The sequence below is a fragment of the Protopterus annectens genome, chromosome 6.part0, assembly GCF_019279795.1.
Source record: "Protopterus annectens isolate FY-2018-M chromosome 6.part0, PAN1.0, whole genome shotgun sequence".
NCBI lineage: Eukaryota > Metazoa > Chordata > Ceratodontiformes > Protopteridae > Protopterus > Protopterus annectens.
In genome coordinates this window covers 1,855,617,034-1,855,635,542 of record NC_056737.1, presented here as the reverse complement: position 1 = coordinate 1,855,635,542, position 18,509 = coordinate 1,855,617,034, and positions in this window count along the sequence as shown.

Genomic DNA, 18,509 nt, shown 5'->3' with positions numbered 1-18,509 from the left:
GTTACTAATAATCCAAATAGTAGTCTGGCCAAGAGCCAGGCTATTTAGGAGTGGCCTGTACAGTGTCACCAAATAGATATTAGATGAGTTCAACATCACAGGAAATATTTAAAACAGCATTGCAGGACAGTCTCAAATAAATAAAGAAAACATCTAAGATATACTTTGCTATACTATTAAAACAACAAAGTAAATGGTCTATTATCTGATGCACAGACTTACATTTTGATTAATCATAATATGCAGATCACACCACAGCTTTTTTAGCCATATTGAACCATTGAACTTCTGTTTTGGCAGGCTCACCCAAGGTTATGATGATATTTCTATTGACTATCTTCACTTCACTCTTCTTCTAGTTTCTTCAGATTTAGAAGACATCAAGGCTGTCATTATTGATTTTGGATGTATGCTTGACCCAAGATGGATGGCTTTTCCTCTAAATTATTTAGGAAAGAGTGTTGGAGGAACACTCTGTTATCATATGATAGCATGCATCCAAGGCACACTTTCACTAATGTGGTGCAAGGTCAGATAAATTTCCAGGATTGTCACTGACAATACACAATTTGATGAGGAGATCCAATATCTTGGTGACTGTTTCTCTAATAGGGGCTATAATGAGAAGCTGGTTAGTGATATTATAATGAAGAATAAACCTTAATATAGACCATGGTTAGACTCAAAATATAATGCTAGTGATAGACTGAAAGACAATGCCTTTAGACGTGATGGTCACAAGATGGCACTTACCTATGGTAGTGATATGAGAGGGATTTGTGACATCATAAATTGGAATATAATAGCCAGTGATGAAGGACTGAGAGAAATGGTGGGGTTAAGCCCTATGTTTATTTATAAAAGGAATAAAATGAAGATAAAATGTAAGGAGAAGAAATTATCCATGAGCGGTATCTAAGGGGGGAGGGCCAGGCACGGTCCCATGTGGGTCCCAAGGCTTGTGGATACATCAAAAAGGAATAGAATTTAGACACCCTATCAATGGGAAGATATTTTTATTAAGGGTAGGGCATCTTGTAGGACCACTGATATTGTTTACATAGCTGAGGTTGCCTGTGTTCGAGCTTTTATGTATCAAATGCTGAAGGCTAGGATCCTTCAGCATATGTCTAACATCAGGAACAAGGATGAACATAATGCCTTGTATAGGCATGTTAGGGACCATCCCACACACAGGTTTATGTTTAGGGCCATTGTAAATTTAAAGCTGACAAATAGGGGGGGGGGGATATCAATTTAAACACTGAGTTAGCTGAATCCAGATGGATCCTTGAGTTAACAGCACACAGGGATCCAGGTTTAAATGATGTAGTCCCCCTTAAGCCTACATTACAAAGGCGGGTTTTTAATTAAATTTTGGTTGGTCAACTGTTTTTTAATTAGAAGTTTAATCAGTAAAGTTTTAATCTGATGAAGGCAACGCGCTCATATTGTATTGTTTGTTCATTGGAAATAAATCACGTTTTATACCTGAGCAGTATCCAGCTTCGTTACTTTGTTGTTTGCTTTGGATTATTTTACGTTTGCTGGGTTTTGGCAGAGCAACGACCCTTTATTCTTTGGATATATTTTGCTATATTCCTATCTGAATTTAATAGTTGCTATGCCCTAGAAACTTGCTTACAGTAAGGCAAGGACAGATGTGGTAATGAGTGGATGTTCTTGTTAGGTCAAAGATAAAATACAAAATGCACTGTTTCTCTCTCTGAGAGAGTTCTTAAATTAATATCAAATATTACTGCTGGGTTAGCAGGATATAAATGGAAGCTTCTTGCATGTTATTTCAAATTTTAAGATACAAGCATTATGGTCAGTAATTGAATTTAGTTCCCAAATGAAACCCCCTTTGTCAGAGCCTAACAGAATTTAGCATCTCTCTGTGAAAATTACATATCCCTCAGATGTTTGCAGATCCTGGAAGTCATAAAACAATAAAACACCTCTACATCTCAAACCTAGTAATCAGACATACAATTATTTACAAAATTCCCAATAGCTAGGCTGTCAGTATCTCCTTCTGTTACTTTTCTATATAAATCGTATTAATATTCACAAATGACATATAATTATTTACAAAATTCCAGCTAGCTGGGCTGGCAGTATTTCCCTTTTGTCAAAAACATTTATATAGACAACTACCTAAGCATGTTAATAGCTATGGGCTGTTATGTGATACAGATCATGGGTTTTGCAGTGCCTTCAGTACCTTTACTAGCCTGGTAATGGCAACTTATGTAATTTATTGTAACCTGAATAAGTGACTTATTGCTGCAGGTCTCTTTTTTATTATAACAATGGCTTTTGAAATGGTCGACCATACCCTTCTTCTCAACAAACACAAAAGACTCAACATTGGAGAGAATTCTATCTGCTTGTTTCGCAGCTATCTAAAAGAAAGGACCTTCCAAGTTCATAGCTATGTCTCATCCTCTACTGCTGGTAAACATAATACAGGTGTGCTGCAAGGATCTGCGCTAGATCCTCTTTTCTTCTCTCTCTTTGTTAATGATCTCTTCCTAATATTAGCAATTCTTATTTAAAAATCTATGCTGATGATATATTGCTCCTTCAGTCCAGTGCAAGCCACTCTGACCTGCAACACAAGTCTTATTTGCCTCAGCCAAGAAATTACCCACTATTCCTCCTACTCTCTTAACAGATCTCAATGGCTGCATACTACCTAATGGCATTAAACAGAATTACCTAGGCTTAATGCTCGACCCTGTGCTTTCCTTTACCAAACACACACAAATTGTTTTGTAAGTTCTTGCTCAATTAAAAACTATGTTACATGTTCAGTCGTCTTCTTTCACCTGCTCCTTGCATGATCATTACTAAAAATATTTTAATACCTAAACTTGAATATGGCCTTCCTTTTCTCATTGTGCATTCAGCCCACAATACTCATAGAATACAAACTGTTGAGAATAAAATCTGCAGATTCATTCTATTAGCAGACCCCCAGATATACTATTGTAATTTGTTAAAAAAATTCCAAATGGTTTTCAGTGCCGCATAGAGCTACTTTTCTTCTAAGTACTCTAATTTACAAGGTGCTAAAACATGGTCACTGCCCCCCTTAATAGTGAAACCACATTTACAAGGGAACCCTTATGCATTCAGAAGTGCACAGGGCAACAGTTTCACTCTAATAAGCTCTCCGTCTGCAATTGTTGTAGGTGAGAGGGCCCCCTCTGCTTGTATCAGTAATGAATCTTACCTCCCTGTGCTAAAGATTAATAAGCTTCTTGACGTCATTCTAGCATAATGATGCTAAAACATTATGTCTGAGCTGCCACATAAGATGAGAAGGATCGGCAATGAGTTAGCCATCCACTGCTTGTTGGGAGACTTAAGGTGGTGACTAGCTTTACAAATTCCACCAAGCTTCGAGTTTCTTTTCTTCTTCACTTGGGTTTTATATTTAGAGCATGCTATACATTATTTAAGCTGAGTTGTAGTATACTTCACCTTCTGCATGTCCTCAGTGATGGAAGACATTAAGTGCCTAATATTAAGGAGAACAGACGTTTCATTGTTTCATTTGCCGCAGTATCATATAGCATATTTTTTGGAGGTGGTTACATAATATACTAGTTGACTGTAATCACTGTTTCAAGACATGGATACCATTCTGAAAGTGCTTTGGGGACTCACTGTATCAACGGAAGTGCAATAGAAAAGGTTAGCTTTAGCATACTGGAGGATTTCTGCCACCTCCACTGTTCATCCATAGATCACTGATACACATTTCAAACAAAATTCTTTAAAGAGCAAACCTCCTGAGAAACTAGCAGAAAAGAAATAGAGGTATCACAGTATCTGACCACCAGAATTCTTCCAGAGAGGAAAACCTCAAGGCCAAAGTACTGCACATTGAAATTGAATTCTTGGAGACAGGTCAGTATTAATTCAAGATGACTGTATCAAAAAGAATTACTGGATTAAGAAAAAATGATCGATGACCTGTCTCTCATCCAGCCTGTATAATACAATCAAGGAAAAATTTATTAGAGTAGGGGGCCTGGAAAGAATACATGCCTGTAATCAAACAGCAAGTCCTGGCAGTCTAAAACTGTGGTAATTTATTTAACATATTCTCATGAACCTTAGACAGAGGAAAGAGATTGAAATGGATCTGTAGTTATTTATTTTATTTATTTATTTTTTTTGCCTAGTCTTGTGGACTGAATGGATAAAAGGCTTTCTAGCAAGATATAACAAGCTCTTCCCTAGTAAACTTGATTGAAGGGACACTGAATCTGACAGACAGCTAGACAGACTTTTGAAGAAGTTTATTGACTGAAGGATACTCTTTTGCTTGTAGATGCTTATCAGTTGATTGAGGACTTCATGCATGGGCTGAAGGAGAGGGTGTAAAGAGAGCATATGCTGAGAAAGAGATAATGAAGGGAAAGCAGAGATGGCATTAGTGAAATTATAGCAGAAAGAGACATAAAGATAGGTGAGTAAGTTAAACTAGTTATTCATAATATTTACCATTGTTGCATTGGTAAGACAGGGTAATCACTACCAAAACCAGATTAGGATTCAAATGTTGATTGGTGCAGTGACAGAAAAGAGTGAAGTTGCTCAGTTTTCTGGTGGCTCTCCAAAGATATATATAGCTTAACACCTGGACGAAATTAATGTCCATCTGTTCTAGCATTCATAAAACTTTATTTCCGGTGTAATATTTTCTTGCTTCCCATACAGACCCTCAATGTTTCATTCTTGTATATCATTGCCTTTCATATTTGCAGATATCCATCTGTTGTCAAACCAATTTACATGACACCCTTGACCTTTGATGGGTGTAGTGGAATCAAATGTCATCAAGGATATCTTACTAATCTTGGAGACTATGTTCAAGAGTGAGAGTACAGAGAAGCTAGTGGATCATGTAAATTTGAAACCATCTCACTTCTGATTTGAATCAATATCTAGTAAGGCCTTAGAGGTACTAGGTTTGTTTGCCTAAGAAAGAGTGGAGAGGAGAAGGTTATGGTTGAACTCAGGCACAAGGAAGAGAGAGCTTGTTGTCAGGCAATATCTTCTTTCACTTTGAGACATAATACCTTGAGCCACAGCCACAGAGAAAGAATACATAAGTAAGTTATCAGCTGCTGATAAAATCTATGCAAAGCCAGCAGCTCCACAAATGATTTTCCCTCTGTACTGCATGACATTCTTTAGAATCACATGCAGATCTCATCTCTGGCTCAGTCAGGTCTCTTAGGCTAAAAACACTTTATGTCTGTAAAGGGGGCTGCTTGAACTGACACAGTTCATTTTTTTTTGCAAAGTCTATCCTTGTTCACATACATAATATTTTATTGAATAGCTAGACTGAATCAGTTAAAGTGCTTGGCAGGATATTTATCAGAGGTAGCCACTGAATGGAATAGGGTTACGATGAATATTCATTTTGTGTAGAGTACCCGTCAATGGGAACTGTACCAGACAACCCCATCTCAAGTATCTTAGACCTGGCCACAATGTGCTTCTCATATAGGAAATACATAAGAAAACTATAAAAAAATAATATGGAGTGCCAGAGGCTGCTTTTGCTGCTTATGTTTTCAGACAATATATACACATAATATGTATAAAGATGGAAAGAATTTAGAGTAGAGGTGAGGGGATTGGTTTGTTGCTTCTATGCAGACTGGTTCATTTGAAGTATGATATATCAGTTTTGTATTATAAAATGAGCGGTGATTAGGGCACTAGATAAGAAGATATTCAGAGATCTTTGGTCTATACCAAACACTGTGCATTCACAACAAACAGAGCTATCAGTCTGTGCAGGTGAGGCATTTCAAAAGCTTAAGATGATATGAGCTGCTTAAACAGGATAGCCAAACTGAAATGCTGGCTTGTGTCAAGTGACAGAGGTGATTCAGTTAATATGGAAAGGCATGGACCACACTTTCTGGTCAACTCTGCTTGTAGCTTCTATCATGGAAATTCAGAAAAAAGCAATAACCACCAAAATATTAATTGAATACCAAGTGGCAACTCACCTGTTATTTTCATGCATGAGTGCAGGCAGTGAAAGCGTAAAAATACCTGCTTAGGACTAAAGCAATATAAGAAAACAGACAATGCCCTGTAGCGCTTGTAAGTCATAACAATTTTGTTTTATTTCACTGTATACTATTCTCAGTAAGGCTGAACTTAAGATATAAAGAGATTAGCAATCAGGTTAATCAGCTGAGAAATACCAATTAAGATAAGAGAAGTATAGTGATTAAATGGGTTAGTAACTAGGTTAGTTCACTGGAAACTAGGGTTTAAATTTATTAGCAGGATTAAGCATGGTACTGAAATTACACAAAATATCTAGTTCATAGTTCATACTGAATGCATCACCTAGTGTAAAAGAATCTTGTAAGGAACTGGCTTTGTAATACCATATGACACTAAATAATTTAAGACTGATATACCTTTGATTCAAGTAATTTAATTTAATATGACCTGAATGTAATAAAATGCCAAATATATAATCTAATCAAGCTTAGTGATTGTCTTCAGAGAGTTACAAACAAGCATTACTGACACTTCAGGCACGTACGCAAGTCTTCAAAAAGAAGACTAAACAAGCATTTCTTAATGTCAAATGTTGACTTGCACTAAATAGGAATTTCAGAAATAGTAGTTAGGAAGTGTCATCAAGAAAATAAAGAGCTACAAAGCAGCAAAACAGCAGACGGCATGGTATTATTCGACTGCATGGTGTTAGTGAACTGAACAATATTTATACTGGAAAAGTCAGTTCACAAAGTGAAAAAAAATTCTTAGTTTTATACCAAACTGTGTCTTGCATCCATGAGATGCTGTGATGGACCAGCTATATGGCTAGCTTAATTTTATAATGGCAACAGCTTAGATCATGAATCTGTATGATAAAATTCCACATTCTTAAATCTGACAATTCAACAACTATGCTTCAAATAATCGAAATTTAACATTATAACCTTTCTTCATGAAAATGAATTTGTCTTCATGTGTATTTGAATGTATGGAATTGCAACATTGGCTTGTGAATTATAAAAGCAGACTTAAAAAAAACAAAAATATTTGCTGCTTCGCTGTCTTGCGTCTACACCCTCATGCAATGTCTTCCCAAAATGATACTTGCAATCATGTACAAATATAGGGAAACTGTTGGAATAATGACATAACATTGACAGCAATGTCAGCAATGTACTATTTGACAATGGCAATTTGGTGAACTACAAATAACAAGCTCTTTTCAGAGTGCAGAGCTTTTGTAGCACACCTGTAATTTTCACATATGAGCTCTGGTGCTACACACCCAAGATACTAAGAGAATTTCCTCCAAGACTGAGCAATCCTGGATTTGTTACATATGGTGTGCAACAGTGCCTGCTGTGAGTTTAGTGAGTTATCATCAAGTTTTTTCATCAAAGAGAGTGCCGTTAGCTTTATATCCTGAACAAATAGTAATAATAATAATAATAATAATAATGCCTATGTTTGTTTATTACTTTTTACTGATGTAGTCCACAAGGCCATCCTCCTGATACATAATTTCATTTTAATATCAATCTGTTATTGGGTACTAGATACTTATGCAGGAAACAATTGTATTATTTTTTATAAAACAAAACATCTATACAAGGGCAATCTTTTATTGTATATATATTATAGCAGTCTCACATGCAAGTCACTTCAGTTTATGCAATTTGTAAAAATTTACTAAAAGAGCAAGATAGTGTTTCCAAAGTAAAAAAAATATTACATTGTAAAGCAAAACTATTTCACTCAATGTATACTTAAAAGCTGATACAATAATGCTCATCTAAAATGCAACCATGTTTCTAGTAATACAATGTTAATATAGCAGTGAATCAACATAAATACATCTGTACTGGAAAATAAGAAAGAAAAGGCAATATACCAAGAAACAATACATATCTGAATGGCTCCCAAGTGTGCACATCAGATTAGAAGGTTTAGGATTATTGCATGGAAGCGTTTTTTCATGGATTTTTATACCTCAAATAGATTACAGAGATTTTTGCAAGCAACAAGTAAACATCAATTGCTGGAGATGCAATGAAAAATAGAGGGGTACCTGGCAACATTTTTTTCTGAGAAAATCACAAGTTGATAGATTTTAGAAATTCCCTACAGGGTACTTTGCAAGAAATGCTGGGAGAACAAAATGTTTAACTAAGGACAATAGTCTTTTGAACTGGGATATAGAGACTAAATTGCCTAGAAACACTAAGGCCCTACTAAGTTTAATGCTGTTAGCTGAAAAAAATCAGTAAAAATGAAAATCAAAAACAAAACCAGATGTAACAAATTATTAAATGATGTAAAGGAGATAAAAGAATTGGATGTGGGATCTTTAGAAAAGGGTCGGAGTGAACTAAATAGAAATAAGTGCAATCTGTGGGAAGAATGTATACAGCTGTTTGCTAATGTAGTCCATCACCAGTACGAACAGCAATGGGCTCAGACCTGAATCCTGGTGTGCACCCACTCCCACTGAGAATCCGTCTGTGAGGCCAAACACTGTACTTGAGTAATTGGGTCATTGTACATAGTCTGCACTAATTCTACCAATGTTTCTGGGACTTTGAAAAATCACAGTACTGCCCAGATCAGTTTTCTTGGGACCGTGTTATATGCTTTCTCTGATCCTAGGAATGCCTAGTTGAACTCTTTCCTCATCTCTAGCTTCTTCACAACTATCTGTCTCACTGCAAACATCGGGTCAGTTGTGCCGCATCCTGATCTGAATCCGAACTGCTCATCTCCCATCTTAGATTCTACTACTTTGCATATCCATTTATCAATCACTCTCTCTAGAACTTTCATGCAATGTGAGATGAATTTGATTCCTTTGTGGATGTCCACTTTGTTCTTGTACACTGGCATGAGTATGTTTATTCTCCAGTCATCTTTGATATGCCTTTCTCTCCACACTGCTATAAGTACCCTCAGGAGCCATTTCTCCCCTATCTCACCCGGCATCTTTATTATATCTGCTGAGATCTCATCTGAGCCTGCTGCTTTCCCTGACTTCATTTTCCGTAGTGCTATTCTTACTTCTAGTGTAGGCTCCTCTTCTTCTCTCTTTGTAGGCTGTTTATGGGGTACCGCAGCTTTTGTAGTTTTCTTCATTCAGAAGCTGCTGGAAATACTCCTTCCATCTGCCTTTGATGTCCTGTGGACTGGTAAGCAGGTTGTTGCTGGCATTTCTTATGAAGGGTGTCTGACTATCTTCTTTATCTTTCTGCCTTTGCCTTGCAACCTGATATAGTTTCTTTGTGCCATCTAATGAGTCACTTTCCAGAAGTTGGTAGAGTGCCTCTGATGCCTATTCTTTGCTATTGCAACTACTTTTGTTAGCTTCTTTGTTAGCCAACCAGTATTCCTTCTTTGCCTAGTCCATCTTTTCTATCTCCTACTTTGCCTGTGTTCCTTCTTTCTTTAGATAACTTCCTGGACGTCTGCATTCTACCACCAGCTTTCCTTATGTTCCTTATTTCCATGTCTAACTCGGCCATATATCTATTCTGTAGTCCTCACACTTGCTATTTTGAGGCGCTGCCATTCTTCTTCAAATCCACCTATTTCCTCCTCTTCTTGGAGTGCTAGAGCCACGAGTAATTCACTGAACTGTTGTATTTTCTCTCCAGTCAACTTCTAGGTCTTCAGCCTGGTCTCTGTTGACTTTAGAGCCTTCTCTGACCACTGCTTGCAGCTGACTGTGGCAACCAGTGGTTTATGCTTTGGGCTGACTGTTTCACTGAGGATGATTTTGCAATCATTAATTCTTTCCCCATTGCATTTTCCTTACTAAATGGAAGTCAACCTGAGTTGCATGTGGGTCACTATTATATGTAATCTTGTGACTGTCTGTCTTTCTGAACTATGTGTGTTGGCTACTATCAAGCTATTTGCTAGACAGAAGTCTAGAATGGCTTCTCCTTCTTTATTCCTGTTGACCCACCCATGTGGGCCCAGGCAGTCCTCATAGCCTGTTCTGTCTAATCCGATATTTACCAGTATGTGTATGTGTGTGTATATATATATATATATATATATATATATATATATATATACTGAATCAAATTTAACATCATCCTGCTTGTTTATCTGAATCTGAAAGCAAATAACAAGTGACACAACCATGAACAACTACTGACTATACATCAGTCAGAGTAATTACTACCTGTTTAATACTAGCAACCTTCAGTTATGATCACAATTTAATTGAAAACTGCTCCAAAAATGCATTCTCCATCTTGTTAAATTTCATTACGGCAACTTATTTTAAAACTGTAAATGAACTCAGCAATAACAGTAAACACATATCTACACACTATGAAATGTAACACATGTTTTGTTTTATCTTTTCATATATGAAATCTGTGTTTTTGTATGTTTCTGCACAGCTTCTCAGCATTTAAAGCTAAACCATCAGCTCTCTAGTCCACAATAGCAGTCATCCAAATCTTATGATCAAAATCATGCCTATACATTCCTTGCAGATAGTATTAATATACTTGGGACATGAAAAGCATGACTCTGACAAACCCAGGATTTTCTATGGCCAAGTTAAGAATCAATGTGAAGTTAAAACTTAGAGAAAATTAAACACATTTTAATAAAATTGCCTATATTCCCTAGTCATTTTCACTGTCTGTCTCAAAAAGGAGTGCTGATCGACCTTAGCAGCTGTTCTCACACCTGTAGCTCATCAAAGAGGAGTGCCTTTGCATACCACTTGTAAATAGTTCTAGAGGGGGTGGAACCTCATATGACAGGGAGTAATTCTAACATCCCCCATAATTGCTACTGCCAAATTAAAAATTAAACTGAATTTAAATCTTAAAGAAAATGTGGTGCTATTATATATGTCCAGCTAATGTTTCCTAAATTGTATGCTGTCTTGTTAACATATCTATATAAGCTATAATATTTCCATTCTTAAAGACCATTCACTAGTTTGCTGATCTAAAACTTAATTTTTTTGTTAGGGGTAGAGGTTCGGAGACAGATTTATGAATAACATGTTTATATGTAATGAAGCAACCACCTAATATTTACTTAAACCAACTGGAAAATGGCTGCATACTGAAGAAAATATATATTTTATAAGGTGAAAAAGAAAGCAGATAAATGAAATATGCAGCAAGAAGATGGTTAGCACCTATTAGTAAGTTGGGAAGCCTCCTTGCCAACCTCAGTAAAAGGTACTAACCCTGCCTCTGTTCATAACCCTAACCCTACTCCTTACATAAACAAAAAAAATTTCCATAACACTACAGTCTCTTTCTCTCTCTCTCTCTCTCTCCTCTCTCTCTCTCACAATGCACACACACACACACACACACACACACACACACACACACACACACACACACACACACACACACGCACACACGCACTCACTCACACACACACACACACACACACACACACACACACACACACGTACACACACGCATTCACTCACACACACACACACACACACACATATATGCACCTACACATACATACATACACCATTAAATCTGTCCTCTTTCCTAGCTCTTACCCTAATCCTAAAATATCCATTCACACATATTCTAACCCTTGCTCTAACCTTAACCTGAAAACATTCACACACAGAGACACACACACAGACTCACACACACACACACACACACACACACACACACACACACACACACACACACACACACACACACACACACACACACACACACACCACTTGTCTGATACGGTAAAGTATATATCCATCAAAATGAACATTTGATACACTGAACGCTTTAAACAAATGATCATGTAGTTTATTGTACTGTGCAAGTAGATGCACAAAAGAATGAATGGAGCCCATAAATGTATTCAAAATAATCCATAGAAACTAGAAAAATGCAAACCAGTTTTCACCTCCAAAATTGAGTTTTTTCAGTGCATAATATATATGCAAAATTAAAACCAATTATAACTACAGAACAGTTAGAACACACAATAAAACAAGTGAACAATATTATACGTAGTAAATATGAGAGAAACTGTGGATTGAAGTTAGTGAGTGCTCTGATCAAAATGCTAAATTCCATGAAGATCCTAGGTATTTCCAATTTTTAAACTGTTCAAATTAGAGATTTACCAGTCTTTTTCTCAGAAAAATGGAAAGTCAGTGTCCATAGCAATCACTGGAAAGACAACAAGCCACTTCACAGGAATCAGCTTGGGATTATTGCTTCTGGTTTGTTCTGCATGATAGAAGAACAGAGATATTATTTTCTAGCCTTCCTAGACAATACTGGTTAACAGAAAGCCTGAAAACTGCTTCTTAGCTGTCAGCATGGGATAAGTTCTTCTGTTTTGTTGGTGCCACTGTTTTGCTCTCAGTGACAGAAGCATCTCAAAGACATTGACTCGTTTTTTTTTTTTTTTTTTTTTAATAAACATCTTTATTAATTCACTAGTAAAACAGTAATGCAGGTAGAGGTATGCCTACATAAATATATGATGTCAAGGGCCCAACAAGTAGCACACAACTTTGGTTCGTAAGCTGTAGGTTCTACTCCCACTTCATGTGATTGGATTGCTGATACTGCAGTGTGGCACTAGGTAGGTTCTACACTCCTGCATGTGCCATCCTTCAGAGCAGATGTTATATAGAGGGCCCATTTGCTTGAGTTAGTGATAGCCCAGCTGAATGTAAAAATTGCCATGGCATCTATCAAAAAGAGCAGGGGAAGTTCCCTGATACCATGGCCAGATTTCTCCTAGTAGTACAAATACCACCTTGGGTCTCGGCTGAAAAGAGGCCTCATGCACAGTCAACAAAGGATAAAAGAAAACAATCCATATTAGCATTTTGTTTCATGAGGTATGCACGTTCCTTTAACAATTATAATTCATTCTGACATTACATAAACTGTTTAGTTCCTTCCTTCCCTTCAACCTCACTCCTGTTCCTAAACATTAGTTTGCATGTACTGTTCAGATTCCATTTACTTCAATGCAATTTGCTCTTTTTCTAAGGATCTCACCTGCACTATTGCATCTCCTTTACAATATTCACTACTTCAGCTACAGCTGATTCAGATTCTGATTTCCAGTTTCTAGTAGTTGTTTTTTTGGCAGCCAGTAGCACTAGAGTTAGTAAGGCCTTACTATATCTAGGCAATTCACAACCTATGTACCAATTGAAAAGAATAATTTCCTTAGTTACAATGATACCAAAGAAAATAAAAATAAATTCTTCTTCAGTTATGTCAGGAAATTAAGGAATAATGTCCAACAATGCACTGAGCTCATCTGTAACACTACTGCATATTCTAGTCCCAAGAATGTAACCAGCATAAGCAGACACATTAAAAATTTATGCTACCTACCCACATCGTTGCCCCCACTATCCCTTAAAATTTAATTTCCCCCCTGAAATCACCCTATAGTCTCTGTCAAATGCAAAAAAATAATAATAATAATACTTGTATGGGACCAAATAACATAATAGGCTGAAATTCTTGTAAGTATCAAGTATGCACTAAGTTAGCCTTTACTTAAATTGTTTAACCTCAGTCTATGCCTGGGTTTGTGTCTGATGCCTGGAGAACAGCCACAGTGACTTTCCTACATAAGGGTGACCTATCCACAGACCCAGGTAATTACAGGCCCATTAGTCTCACCAGCCTTATATGCAAAGCCATGGAACATATCATAGTATAACTCATTTATGCAAACAAAGACAATTTAGCTGATTAAGACTCCACTCAGTTTGATTTTGTGAAGGGCAGGTCCTGTTCTCCTGAATCTAGTAAACTTCCTTGAAAATGTTACAGTAACTGTGGACAACTGTCAGTCCATGCACACTACTTATCTTGGCCTGAGCAAGGATTTTTACACTATTCCCTTGGCTGGTATTGTGAAAAATAAAACAGACTCAATGTAAAACCCTGCTTTTCTGGTGATTTGCAAAACTGGCTATCCCAAGTTGTGAGCATTGCTGGTACTCTTTCTCTCTGAGTATGAAATGGTAACTAGTGAGGTACCACAGGGATCAGTGAGGGTCTCTCTCCTATTTGGCACGTATTTTGTAGATGTTCAAGCCAATATTCCAGAAGTGTGGCTGACAAACTTTGCTGGTGACTTCAAGTTGGGTACAGTTATCCACTCATCTACTGATAAAACTGCTCCAATAAAGCCAGGAATATGCACATGCCTGGTATACTACAGTCTCAAGTTAAAGGCAAAAAAAGTGCAATATGGTAGCATTTGGTGAAAAAGCTGCCCTGACTTCATATGTTATAAGTGGTACTCCTTTAAAGACAGATACAATTATAAAAGACCTGTGGTCTTACATGGGCAATTCTTTTTCATTCAGAAAATCCTTCTGTCTCACCTAATTAACTTCCAAGGGAATTTTTTTTAAGATCCAAAGAAGTAATTTCACAATGGTGCTCTTCTCTTATCAGATCTATTACTGAATGCAGTGCCCCATTTAGTATGTACAAATCCAAGCATATCACTCAAATAGAAAGGCCCAAAAAATTTTAACCAAAATAAATTAAAGACCTTAACTCATTCAACTATCCTAGCAGAGCTCAGCTCTCTTTATAGTCACTAGCCTACTATCTGCTCTGAGGTGACATCTGTCTTTGTTTAGTCATGAAAGCCCTACTTTTATTTATCCTCCTATTTTTTCACAAAAACAGTAGCTCAAGAGCACTTGTACTAGAGACTTAATTCTGCACCAACAAATAAGATAGACTCACTGCAGGGATAGGTTTCTAATTCATCGTATTCACAGTTTATGGAATTAGTTACCATCCAAGTCAAGCAAAGTGGTTCTCTGTCTACCTTTATTAGTCTTGATGACTTGATGGGTAGACAAAAATTTACACCAGGGTTATCATGTATGGCCTTGCCCGATTTGAAAGGCAAACACCATAAGTGCTTGTAAAGGGTGATAAGTACTTTTAAATGTTGTCTGCTAAATGGTGTATATCGCTAAGGATCTTATGATTCCTGTGAACACTGTAGACAATGTTAATTTTTATCCACTCTATAACAATTCATCTATAACTGGACACAAGATCTTTGTTAACCTTTTAAAACACAATAACAGGCCCAAACTGTTCCATTTTTATCACTCCTTCTGCTACCTGTTACCATAATAATTAGTTATCCTTCCCCAGTAAAGTTAGGATGGCCCACTGTGAAAGGACTGGGGAGAAAGTTGTTGCTTGCAATCAGTTCCTACTAGATTCATACTGTTTATCCAAAAAATTAATATATATATATATATATATATATATATATATATATATATTTGTGAATTTTGCACAGTCCATTAACATTCTGCAATACATGTAGCTATAAAACATCTGTAACTGAACCTCAAAAGTTTGGGGTAATATACATAACTAGAACATTTCTAAACCAGCTTATTCTGACATGATTTAAAATACGGAACTTTCAGCAAGAATGCCATATTGATGATAAGTGAATGATGAATATCTTACTGAACCCATAGTCCTAAACTCCGAATGTATAGATTGCTTGAATAAAGCATTAATTATGTATTTCTTAGGTTTTTTATGCATGCAGTAACTGAAATACATGGAATACGGAGGTTTAAACAGCAGAATGTCTGAGAAAAACATGGAATAATAACATTTTTAGTTATTCTAATACACAATGCTTTCCACTCAAATGAAGGTAGACTTGTCATGTGTTATAAATCTGAGCTGAAACAAGGACACTTCCCACCTCTGCAAACCATTAACACAGGCATGAGTGGCCTTGGTTAAGAGAAGAAGTATAGCTGTACCTCAGCACCCCATGAGCACAACACTCTGCTTATCCTGACTTCTGTCACTAAAGAAATTACTGATCTATTCCCATAATGGCTCAGAACATTGAGCGCATTCAGTAACCATAGGTAGAGCAAGAGGAAAAATATGATTGGATTGAGGCTGGAAAAATTAATAGGATGGGCAGGAAAATCCTGGATGAGTGGGAGAGATCTGATAAGATGTATTAGCACTTGACATTTTTGCAGTGTATTGAGAGCTAACGTTTTGCATACTTTCTTCCATATGTCAACATTTAAGCTATGTATTCTTTCCCATTTTTTCATTTCAGATACATTTCATTGTCCTAGTGTCAGAACTCTAAGATTAAAGCACAGCATATTCTATTCCTGCCAGTACTACAGCAGGGAAGGCAGCAATTATGGAACATAAGTTACTCTTAGTTTATGAGGCATCTTACTCAAGGCTACAACAGTACAACCTTAACACCTACGCCTAGCTCAATTTGCCAAATGCGAAAAAAATATATATATATTCTAGCAAATTTAGTAATGGTTCTTAATCAACACTTCTTCCACCAAGTACCTAATTTTCAGGGAGAATGAGTGAACGAGCTGAGATGTAGAATCCTGATGGATATGCAGAGAGACCTATCAGAACTTTATGGGTATGTTACAAATGCAGGTAAGACACTAGTCCTAAGTAGAATCCTTCCTTAACCTCAAGTAATATATATGTATATACATAGAAAAGATAATTTACTTCAATAGTTTGTTAAGGACCTGATGCTATTCCAGGGGGATCCAGTATGTATGAACATGGGATCACATGCTCAACAGTCCAGCTTGCTTCACTAAGGATGGTCTACGCATCTTGTTTTTGGGCTTTTGCATACTGGATAAAGCTTTTGTTGCCACCACTGGCTTTTTTAGGCAGAGTCCAGTTGATGACCATTCCAACATAGCTAACTTATCAGTCCAGAAACTGAATCTCATTAAAGAGACTCACCTCATTGCTGGATGCCTAAACAATAAATTGCCTGATCTTGATGAACTCCTGCATTTAGAAAACATCCATGTCTATTACTGAAACTTGGTTTAAATGTAAAAAGAGCACTCCCTCTATTCCAGGGCTGTGCACTTTTCATGCTTTCAGACACAATGGCAACTGTGCTGGATTCTACATATTTGTCAAGCAACTTATTACCTCCAAGCAGTTTCCTAGGGACTCACAAACAGACAGTAGTGAACTAAAAATCACTCTAGAAAGGATTAATTATCAGCTAATAGCTTCTTTCAGGATATCTTCTCTGTCCTCTGATGGCCATATAAAAATCCTCAGTGTCCTAAATGACCTCTCTATTAGGAAAAAAAACCTCCCTTATTTTGGGTTATTTTAATTACCCTTCAAAAAACTGGGAAACCTATACCTACAATGTAGGAAAAGCCCCAAAAATTCCTAATGTAATAAAAAACAATTCTGTTGAGCAGTTGATAAATAAACCTACAAGAAGACACACAATTCTTTACCCGATTCTTACAAATATGGCTCCTTCTTGCACTGCTTTTCTGGTATTTTCTTCCCCAGTGAAGTCTGAACATAAACATGTGACCTTCTCATTTAAACATCCAAAACATCTTATAGCAAGCCCCTGAATTTAAGAATTGCAAACATGCCAACTTCAACCTACTCTGTGTCAAAATATCAAAATTTATTTATGATGGCACTTACCCTGACCTGAATACAGCAACAAGTTTCACTAAGGAAGTTTACACCTATTAGAAAAATGTATAGAGCTGGTAGTCACTACCACAACCAAGCATCATGGAAAATTCAAAAAGAAATCACCCAGGTGGCTCACGTCCATAAATAAACTATGTAACAAAAGAAAGAAACTCCTTAAGTTAATTAGTAGCAGCAAAACTCCTCTTCTCTAGAAAAACATCAAAAACATTAAAAAACTGAATAACATTTTTAGGTCCAGTAAAACAGCCCATCAACTTTGGTTGACCTTTAAAACTGAAGATATTTAAAAATCATTTAGCTACATTAGATAACTTAAAAAATACTCTACATTGTTTTTAACTTATTCATAATGATACCTCCTATTCTGGCCCAAAACACGACACCATCCCTTGCCCTTCACACAAGCTACACTATCCTTCCTCGCACACCTCTGAGCAGGGCCAGTTTTAGAACAGAAGGGGTTCAGTACAGAGGTCATTACTAAGCCTGTGTCAAAATCCAGTTGTACAGCCTGTGATGTGAGGACAGCAATCCCCCAAGACACTCTAACAGTCTATAAGTTTTTTGATGCATTTATGTCTTATTTCTAAAAGATGATTTGTTAACTATTTTTTAACTGCTGCCTGGAAGAGTTTTTTTGTGTGCTTGGCAATATTACTCGTGTTCACAGCTAAAAATCAGTGCTTTTATTTTTTACACATGCATGTGCACACGGGCATTCTGTCTTGTGATAGACATGGTTTGCCAGGGACAATGGTTTTTCACATAAGCTGACATTATCCCTAACCAACACAAGATGCACAAGCACACACACACACACACACACACACACACACACACACACACACACACACACACACGCACACACACACGCACACACACACACATTGCATAAGTACCTACAGGCAAATTAGAGGAATA